The sequence below is a fragment of the Corvus brachyrhynchos genome, unplaced genomic scaffold, assembly GCF_000691975.1.
Source record: "Corvus brachyrhynchos isolate BGI_N302 unplaced genomic scaffold, ASM69197v1 scaffold22, whole genome shotgun sequence".
Classification (NCBI taxonomy): domain Eukaryota; kingdom Metazoa; phylum Chordata; class Aves; order Passeriformes; family Corvidae; genus Corvus; species Corvus brachyrhynchos.
This window is the reverse complement of record NW_008238355.1, coordinates 1,729,652-1,740,125: the sequence shown is the minus strand read 5'-3', so window position 1 is coordinate 1,740,125 and position 10,474 is coordinate 1,729,652. Positions and strand designations below refer to the sequence as shown.

Below are 10,474 nucleotides of genomic sequence, written 5' to 3'. Positions count from 1 at the left end.
GCCATCTTAGCCCTGCCAGTCTCTTAAGCAGTTTAATCTTTGGAAAAGCATCTCTACTTCCTCTAGTCACTCAGAGTTTGTGAACACTTCCTAATTATTTCAGGATCTTTTGGTGTAAGAATTACTATGGCCATAAGTAACAGAATCAGACTCTGGGATTTATTTATTTTTCTATTTTGTATGTGATTAAATCATCAGTAAGAGATCTGATGGTCTTTTCCAGTATTGTGTAATGTCTCATTTTCTGAGTTTACACAACACTGATAATAAAGATGAAAGAGAATCCAAGTTTCCTCCTCAGCAAAGAGACTGTTTGTTATGGTCATAATTTCAGAATTATTAAAAGAAAATTCATCTAAATCTAATAGAAAAAATAGCTGTTGTGAGTATAAACTCTTAAATAGTTACAGCACCACTGATTTCTCATTGTTGGGCATAGTACAGTCTTCTGTAATTTTAGAGGCAACATACTAACTGTGGGTTTTATGTCTGCATTACTAAGAAAAAGATGTATCTTAATGCACACTGGGAACACAGAAAGGGGTTCTTTATCATTCATCTGTTATTTCCCTTGTCTTTTACTTATTAGCAGTAACAACCATTGAAAATGGGATCTTCAACACACGTGAGTGGTTGCTTCTGGGCCCCTGAACAGGGGCTGGATACAAGGTCTATGGCTTTAAGGAGAACAAGGGAGCATCATGCTTCATTTTGAGATAACCTGGCAATAGATCAGCTACAAATAGTTTTACGTTGGTTGATCTTCTCTTTAAAATGAAGACCAACTTTAACGAAGAAAAAGAAAAACTATAAGCCAGTGATAGTAAGCAGGGATTTTGGTTTTGTATGTGAGGAGTTGAGGTTATTCCCAGCTATCAGATACCTCTCTTGCATTTTTGCAAATAACACTGAAACAAAATGTAAAGCAAGAAACAACAAAAAACAACAACAAAAAATAAGCCCTTAGTGTACATATTGATTTAACTTAATTTAACACAGACAGGTCTACATTATTTTGAGATTTATGTATCAATTTTCTTTAATTGTTCATACCAGAATAAAGTAGTTAATGAACCATGACCAGTCTTGTAGCTAGGAAGTGGAAGGGGAAAGAAAAGGGAGGGGAAGCAGAAAGGAAGACACTGTGGTAACAGGGAGAACGTACTGACTCAAATGCCCTCTCTATAAAAGCCCTCTCTCTGATGTGACTTACAAAGAGTTAGCTGCCACAAAGATACCCCTTGTTATCTCTCCTTGGTAATGAGAAACATTCAAAGAAAAAGACTTTCCTGGAAACACTTGCTTCAGGTACTTTCCTTTTCTCTTACATCAAGAAACATCGAATTTAAATGTGATCCCACTTGGCAGCAATGAAGTTGAAGGGCAAGCTTCTGTCAGGTAAAAGGAGGACATTTAGAGTGATATGGATCAGGCCAAAACCAGCTGTTTAATTTCTATCTGTCAGTGATAGCTTCATCTGAATTAACTTTCTTGTCTTTCTTGTCTGGCTTTCTGTCTTTGCTGCTAGGAGGTACACTGGGATGCTGACACTTGGGATAAGGGCTCATTTCCTTGAGTGTCTGAGCACATCACAGATATTCTCATGGTGTTCTGGTTTGAGTAAAGCTCCTGTGAAATTAATATCACTTTACTTTTACCCTTTCCTGCTTCTTTTCTGGTGGTGATTTCAAGTGGTTTCTGTCTAATTTCTTACAGAAGCATAAAATAATAATTGTAATATCTTTGAAGATTTTGGTTTTGCTTTGTTTTCTTTGTGGTAAAAATGTGCATTTTGCTGTTGTGCTGTTTCACAGTACTTTCAGTGCCTTAGCATCTGTGACACTATGAGACTTCCCTCTGCAATTCCAGAGCACACCTTTTTACTTCGCAGTCTTTAATCTACACACCCACAGGACTCCTGGCTGTGCTTTCTACCAGTTGCCCAGCTGCTCTCTTCCCTGGGCTTTGCTCCTCTGAACCTTGCTGGCTCTTGTTTCTTGTGGATAGTGATTGCCACTGATGTTTAAATCATCTCACTCTTTCTCTGCCTTTTTATCTTTTTTTCTTTCAAGATTGTGATTCATAATTGTAGACTAAAATTCCTTTACCCTTTGCCTCATAGCTTTTAGCTTATAAATTCATATTAGAAAATATAGTGCCTAGTTGGTAGCAAATGGATCATATCAGTTTCCAATAAACATTATCTAATAGTTAGATGCCTACCTCACTACCTCTAGGGTAGACTATTTAATAATGATAATAGCAGCAGTAGTAGTGCCATACACAGAAACTACCAGCTGGCGTGTTATGTTAGTCTCAATGAAAACTGTAATCATACTAAGAAGGAATGAACGAAGGTTAATTTTCATCATTTTCCCTCTTCTCACCACCTCCTCTACTGGAGAGGAGGATGCTTTTCACAGGATGCCACTGCTGGTTTCTAGGCAGTGGGCCATTGTGTAGAAAGCTTGTTTTTTCTGTACTTTTCTTTTCTGTTCTGTGTTTTTTTTCTGTTGTTGTTTTGTGTTTTCTAACCCTTGAGGTAACTTTGAAGTTGATGTATGCACTCCCCTAATCTAGCATTTCATCTTTCATCATGCAACAGCTGGTAAATCTGTGGAGAGTGGGAGTTCATCTGCACAAGTTACTGCTTGTTTAGTCAGTTTGTTGCTCTTACAAAAGCATCATATCAAATTAAAGAAAATGGCCCTTCTAATGTTTTCTACTTGGAATATCATTAAAATGATGTTCTGCTAATATTAAGTCAATTCTTAGAAGTCTCTTCAAGGCCGCAAAACCTCTGCAGACAAGCTTCAGATTAAATAATCTTTCAAATTAAAAAAAACCTTCTTTGCAATTTTTGATCTTGGAATTACTGCAAATAATTGGTTTTCTTTACATGAGAAAGAATATTGACAACTAAAATGTACTTTACATACAAACCATTTTTGATAGATACACACCTGAAAAAGAAGTGTACAAAACAGCTGTAAAAGATACACTGGGTTATAATTTTCATTTTGACCTTGAAAGAATTTGAAGTGACACTAGGTGAGGCCTCTGGCAGAAGGGTGTTGTCAATTTTCACAGTAGCACTTGAACACATGGTGACCCCCATCAGCCATCAGGTAGAGTGGCAGAAATGAATGCCTGCTCCATCTTCATCTCCAGACATCAGCAGCTGCAGGCAGATGTTAGTCCATTCTGCTGATGGGTTTGGTCTGAATTAACACAGCAATCGAGGGGTAAGCCCAGAGGGCAAAAGGCAGAGCCCCAAAGGGACCTGCCTTCCCATGGGATTCTGCTGCATCTGGAGACACTAGGGATGGAGACCAAAATGTTGTGACAAAAGGGCACTGGGTTTAGAGGTCTTTCAGTTCCTCAACCTGAATCTGCTTTTCCCCTATTTGCCCTAAAAATGTGATGCTAAAATCTCATCCTGTTTTCCACTCACTAGCAAGAAAGTGGTCTGTCAGATCTAATTTCATGTTTGCTGTGGGTGACTGTTAAGTGGCTTTTTGTTATCTTAATTTTGTTTTTTTGTTGGTGCAAATAATACAAAGACCTCTTATTGTCAAGAAGAGATTTCATTTGTTGATTTAAAGAGAAAACTGTGCTGTCTGTCATATTTTTCCTTACCTTAAATTAGCTGTTTCAATAAAATTGTCAACTGAAAAGAATCCAGTAATACAAGAGCAGAAAATGAGTGTTACTCTGTTACAGTAATGGCTATTACTGTTACAAATTTATTGGTCTGGAATACAATAAGAGCCACAATGGATTGCTTAAAATCATCCAAAGAACTGTTAATGCATTAAAATATGAATATTTTATGCAGGTCATTAACCTTGATAATTTACCTTAAAATAACTTTCAACTGGCTTGATTTTGATTAGTTTCTAATGGAGCTTGAATCATCTAGATGTTAATCTTCCCTGTGTGGCTGGCAGGGTGTTGAGGGATTATCAGATTGATAATTATTCTTTCATCACTCTTATAAACTTGAGACATGCTCAAAGGAAAGAATAATTGTGCCCTTGCCACATTTTTCCCTAGGGTTCTTTCTTAGTACTGCTTTTAAAAATATCCAGGACAGCAAAGTCTGTGATGTCCCCAGGCAATCTATCTTGGAGGTTGTGCATCCCTGAGAACAGGGAAGTTTTCCAAATTTCTAACGTTTCTGCCATGATATTGAATTGTTTTCCTCTTATACTGTGCAAAATCAATATGGAAAACATCCCTTCCCTTCCCCTTCCCTTCCCCTTCCCTTCCCTGACAATCCAAGCCAGTCCTACAAGGTGGTAATTTGTGTTTTGGGAATTGAGTAACAGAGGACAGAGGGGATTAGCCTTAGCAGATATTGGGAGAAAGGAAAATATGTTGGATGGGAGACTTGCAGTCCTGTACAGAAACCTCCTCCAAGTTTGTTTGATTTTCATGTTGTCTGCTACTTTTATGATAGGAAAATGTGGGTTAAAATAAAGTTATCAACTGTCATTTTTTAGTAAAGAGAACATGGAAAATTCAGTGCTATGAAGAAAGTTTTAAACACAGGGGTTGAGTTACGGATATTGTTAGCAAGGACATGATTCCAGTTTAAAGGATAAGAATGTCCTGAATTAGACAAAAAAAAAAGAGAAAGGTGGAGGAAGCCAGGATAGAGACACTGACAAAGTGACGTCTGACTGACAAAACAGCACCAGTCATCACAGATAATCTTGTGCTGGAGATGAGTCAGGCTGTGAGGAAAGTTTTGTGACACATTTTATCCCTGCATGTGTTTCTTTCTACAGGACTGGAATGTTTAAAATATTAAATTAGGTGTACGATAGTAAAATGTACAATGTGTTTATTTAAAAGAGGGAACAGTAAGTAGAGAATAATATAAGACATATAATTAGAAAATGGATTTGGATATGAAGTTTTTGGTTAGCAAGAACTTGGCATACCTCTTCATGAAATGATAAATTATTATAACTGATATCAAAAAATTATATTCAGAAAGTACTAGGTATTTTGTTTTTATTCCAGAAGCTCCTAAACCCCTCACTGCCTATATAGCATGTTATGTAATTCTCAAAGAACATGGACAAATCCATTTTCCCACCAGGACTTCAGAAGCAGAAAAGAAGGAAGGAGAAATAAAAATTTTAAGCTATTTCTTTTCAAGTATTTCCATTTGATTATCATGAACTGGATTGATGCATTAGAAGAATTCATTTGCTAGTTGCACAGCTAGGCTGCACTGGAACTGAAAAATTCAGTCCAGGGATTTTGGATGCCAAAACAGTGAGTTAATTCTATCTCACTTTTAGCCTTCAAGAAGATTTTGTCCTTCAGCATTATCTCACTGTCACAAGGTTAAGAAAAAGTTGCGTTTTATTAGCAAGGCCCCAGAAGCTAGCTCTGTAGGCTATATTTCACAGTAGTCATTTCTCTTAACCAGCTTCAGTCTAGGAAGCTATTTTTGATTAATTTCTTGTATATTACTCCTTTCTGCAGAAACCTCTCTTTCACCCCCAGGATGTCTTTTCAGGGCTCCACACCATGGTTACCTTTTTCTCCACCATTTTGTTCGGTGAAGGACAGTGTACCCAGCTGACACTAGGTGGTATTGGAGTTCTTTTGTTCTCATGAGTGCTTTGAAATATATTGCTATCATGACGTCTCATTCATGTATATCCAATTTAAGAATAGAGTATGACCTAAAATTATTTATCATCTTTCTTTGAAGAATACAGTTTTACTCAGTCTAAAATAGTTTGCCAATTCTTTCGCCATGCAACAGCCTCCTTGAACACTCAACAAACAGCTCTATGACCCTGACAGTCATTTCAGATATGTGAGCATTGTTAGGATAACAATGAAGACAGAGAAGAAAAGGATGAAAGATTAAATGGAGAGAATGCAACATTTGAATTTGGCTGTACTTTTAAGTTAATGAGGGGGAAGAGCTACTGAAGCATGAAAGAATAATTAAAAAATTGTTGCTGCTTGATAGGTGTATTCTCTCTATGTTTTCTACAGGTGGCTTCAGAAATATTTACTCCAACTGTTGTTTGAAGGATAAAATACAGGATCAAGCAGGGAAATCATAGGCTAAACATTCAGAAAGCTGCCTTTGCTCTTGGTTTTGTTTGCCAGGATGCATGGTAAAATGAGATCTTTGTGAGCCTGTTGTTGGATATTTGGTTTTGATGAAGAAGCAGGTGATCATGACTTACATCAAGAATTGAACATTGTGGGTTACTTCAGTAGGCTATCATGACAAAACTTCAACATGACTGGCATTCTCATTGTGCTTGAGAGTGGTAGGTGGGTGGCATCCTGGAGCAACTGTTCTTTGTGCTGTTAACATGATACCTTCTAATTGATATATCACTTCTTTCTCCAAAAGCAATCCAACAAAATATATGAATTAATAAAAACCTGTTCAGAAGTAGCTGTTATTTTAGAGATCTTTGATTTCCTCTACACAGTGACATCTAAACATCGTGTTCCATCTTAACTACTCCTCTTTCTTCAAGCATCCAAAATATCTGAAAAGTAGAAGAAAAAAATGTGTGCAAGGTATTTTAAGTTACAGGTTCAGTTTCATGTTTATAAAATGTGATACACAATAGAGGGAAAAGATATTTTATAGTTCTGAATATCATTCCTAAAGCCTAAGACCTTCCCCATTACCATCACAGTGATTAGATTTTCTGTGTTAAACTTTCTTTTATTGATTTGTAGCACACTGATTTGCATTACAAAGTGTGGTGATGAAACTAGAGAAGTAATACTGAAGGGTCCAGCATTCTGTATAGAAATACAGCGAAAAAATGTTGGAAATTTGCTAAGCATGCATTGTTATTCCATGTCCTCTGTATATCACATCAATTTGTCAAAGGAGTTATATTTCCTGTACATAAATTTTCAAGTTTGTCATGAACAGACAATTTTCATGCCCATAAATCTGTCTTGCTTGCAGAGATTCTTATGGAGTATTTCTTTTTTCCCTTTTCAACTTCTTTCAATTTTTTTCCAATCTGAACTGAGACACAATTCGATTAAATCTCCTTCCTCCTTTGGCTTTTTGAAAAATTTCCATATCTTACCATGGACACAGGTAATGACATAGACTAGACTTCTGCTAATGCTCTTGGGAAAAATCCTTTTCCTTAAAATGTTGCTTAACTAAGACATTTTACTAAGATTTGACACAAAAAATCAGCGAATGAGTGACCCTACAAATATGAGATTATGTGCTCAGTTTGAAGAAAATTACCTATTATCTCCACAACCCCCAAAGCTATTTCTACATCTACTCTTCTCACTAGTTTAAAGCCTTTTTAAAAATTTTTTTTCCAACAAAAAACTCCATCTTCCCTGTTTTTCAGTAAGAATCGCCTTTCACTGAAGTTTTTCACTCTTTGGTTTCTTTGGCAAGTCCCTGTTATAAAATCCAAGTTATAACAGGATTATTCACCTATCCCTCCATGGAAACCTTTGCATGGGACCAACCTTTCCATTCTGGTTCTTTAACACATTGTTTAATCTGTAAGGAAAAATAGATGGGTTTACATCTCTCCATTTGGCCTGAGAGTTTCGTGAAATATGGATTTTCTATTTTGTGTCTACCTATAAGAAAGGCTTTCTTCTTTCAGTATGAGAAATGTAGAGTAATGATAATAATCTAGACTTCTTCTGAAGTGCCACTGTGCAACTGCCATTGATTTGTGGTCTGAAATCCACCCTTTTACAGAGAAAATGATTAAGATTTTCCTATTGTAACTCTGGATACCTCCATAGCCTCATTATTTAAAGCTGTTTTCAAAAGTCTGAGTTATTGCATCTCCAAAACATGAAACAGCCATGTGTATCTTGCTGGGACTCTGACTGATTGCAGCAGCAGACCTAGAGGACAGAGGATGTCTGCAGCTTGATCTGAACATTAGAAATGGAATATTTTTTTGGGAACTGTAAAATTGGAGCACCATACCAATATATTTTGTGGAAATTCCTAGACACATGTTATGAGAAGTCATCAAGAATTCACTTGATAAATCAGGAGAGGAGAGGATTCCGAGGGGTGAGAGGGGTGTAAGCATTCATACGCCTCCTTATGTTTGCATTGGCTATTTTTGCATTGTACAAGATAAGTTAATTTATGTGTAAATAAACAGTGTCACGACATTGAAAGTAAGCAGGCATAAGTGAATCATTTTGAAAAACAGATTTAACAAATTCTGCAAGATGTATCAGTGATGAGTTCCCCCCAAGTTTCTTGTAAAGTACCCTTCCTTTAACTTGAAGACCTATTAACATGACCTTAATATTTTTCAGCCATGTGAGTTTCTTTTCTGTTTTATTAATAGCATTCATAAAAGCTCATGATTCATGTGTTACAAAATTTTTGTGTCTTTTACTCAAAGAAATTATCTAGTCCATGGCTGCTTTTTTCCTCGATTTAATTATCTTAGGGTAAAATTGTTGAATGAAGAGACACAAGGCTCAACAGTTTATAATTCACATATTCTTCTTTGCAAAGATATCTTCCAGTGAAAATTAAAATGTCTTCTCATGTCAAAATCTGCTTTTAGATTTATATAAAATGTGGAAATAGAAGATGCATGTCTCTTTTGTGTTTGCACTCTCATATGCTAGTTACTCTTTTTTTTTGCTTTTCAGATAAGAGTCATGAAACAAGTTCTTGTACTAGTATAAGTACTATTCATAGCCCAAATTCATTCCAAAGGATTTTCTTCATTCCAAGAGGACAAAGCAAGGAAATGGAAATATAAGCTGGAAGGAAATGTGGAGAAGGCTTAAAATAGGAGGTGGGTTTGTGAGATTTTTAGAGAACAAATGTCTACACAAGTCTTTACAGAATTAAGGACCCCTTATAGTGATTTGTGTGATTTTCACAGTCTCTCACTATTATTTTCTGTCTTACATATTTATGATGCTAGAAGACCAGAGTGACCAAGCAATTTAAAAAGTATGAGGTCTGCCCAGGAGTGACTTTTCAGATACATATTACCCTGAAGCTTCACTTATTATACCCTTTAACCTTTAATTGGTTATGTAGGAAGGGCTTTGTTTGACATAGATGAGATTTTTAGTGCTCTGAGATTTATCTCTAATCTTTTACAAAGGAAATATGCTGATACTTTTAGAGAAAACAGAAATTTTCCTCCTGTCACACTCCAGAACCTGAGTACACTCACAGCTGCAAGCATGCTTCCAGAACAGCCCCACAAGCTATTTTCCAGTCTGAAATGAGAGAAGAAGGATTTGGGGCCCCACAATTTGATACTTAGACACTGGTGTTTTTTCAGCATTGATAACAGATGAATACTTATTCTGAATCAAGAGCTGTCTAAGTGTGGTACTGTTTACACATATAATTTGCTAAAATGGGTTTTCTTTTCATCTGGACTACATACTGGTGTTTTCCTATCTCATGGTCAAATAATTTTAACAAAAATTTTATATTTTATTTATATTTATATTTATTTTATATTTTATTTATATTTAACATATATTTTTCTAGGCTATGATCTTTTTTTTTTCTTGTAAAATATATTTGTGTTATATCCTACTGTAATTTAAAATTTTGTTATATTTCAGTAACACCAAGGGTAAAAATGTCAAGTCAAAACTGCTGTGTTGCTGATTTTCCTTGGAAAACTGCAAGGATTCTAACTACAACCAGTGGAATCTCAAGTAATAAGCCATTTTCCCTTTTTTTTTTCCCACGGAAAGATGCAATATCAAAAATGAGAATTTGGAACTTTACACAGCTTTTAGAGGAGGTTTATTTCAGTGTCTTTTCTCTCATGGGTAAAGACTTATAAAATTTCTACTCTTCTCACTAGTTTAAAGCCTTTTTAAAAATTTTTTTTCCAACAAAAAACTCCATCTTCCCTGTTTTTCAGTAAGAATCGCCTTTCACTGAAGTTTTTCACTCTTTGGTTTCTTTGGCAAGTCCCTGTTATAAAATCCAAGTTATAACAGGATTATTCACCTATCCCTCCATGGAAACCTTTGCATGGGACCAACCTTTCCATTCTGGTTCTTTAACATATTTTTTAATCTGTAAGGAAAAATAGATGGGTTTACATCTCTCCATTTGGCCTGAGAGTTTCGTGAAATATGGATTTTCTATTTTGTGTCTACCTATAAGAAAGGCTTTCTTCTTTCAGTATGAGAAATGTAGAGTAATGATAATAATCTAGACTTCTTCTGAAGTGCCACTGTGCAACTGCCATTGATTTGTGGTCTGAAATCCACCCTTTTACAGAGAAAATGATTAAGATTTTCCTATTGTAACTCTGGATACCTCCATAGCCTCATTATTTAAAGCTGTTTTCAAAAGTCTGAGTTATTGCATCTCCAAAACATGAAACAGCCATGTGTATCTTGCTGGGACTCTGACTGATTGCAGCAGCAGACCTAGAGGACAGAGGATGTCTGCAGCTTGATCTGA

At 35.9% G+C, this 10,474-nt stretch overlaps 1 long non-coding RNA gene across 1 annotated transcript in view; it reads left to right on the top strand.

Moving 5' to 3' along the window:
• Positions 1-9,801, top strand: part of LOC108446983 — a 16,537-nt gene extending 6,736 nt beyond the window's left edge. Inside the window, exons 2-3 of the long non-coding RNA XR_001862328.1 lie at positions 8,674-8,822; positions 9,616-9,801. This is a non-coding gene — a long non-coding RNA (uncharacterized LOC108446983). The remainder of the gene's footprint in view (positions 1-8,673; positions 8,823-9,615) is intronic.
• The last annotated feature ends 673 nt before the right edge of the window (positions 9,802-10,474 follow it).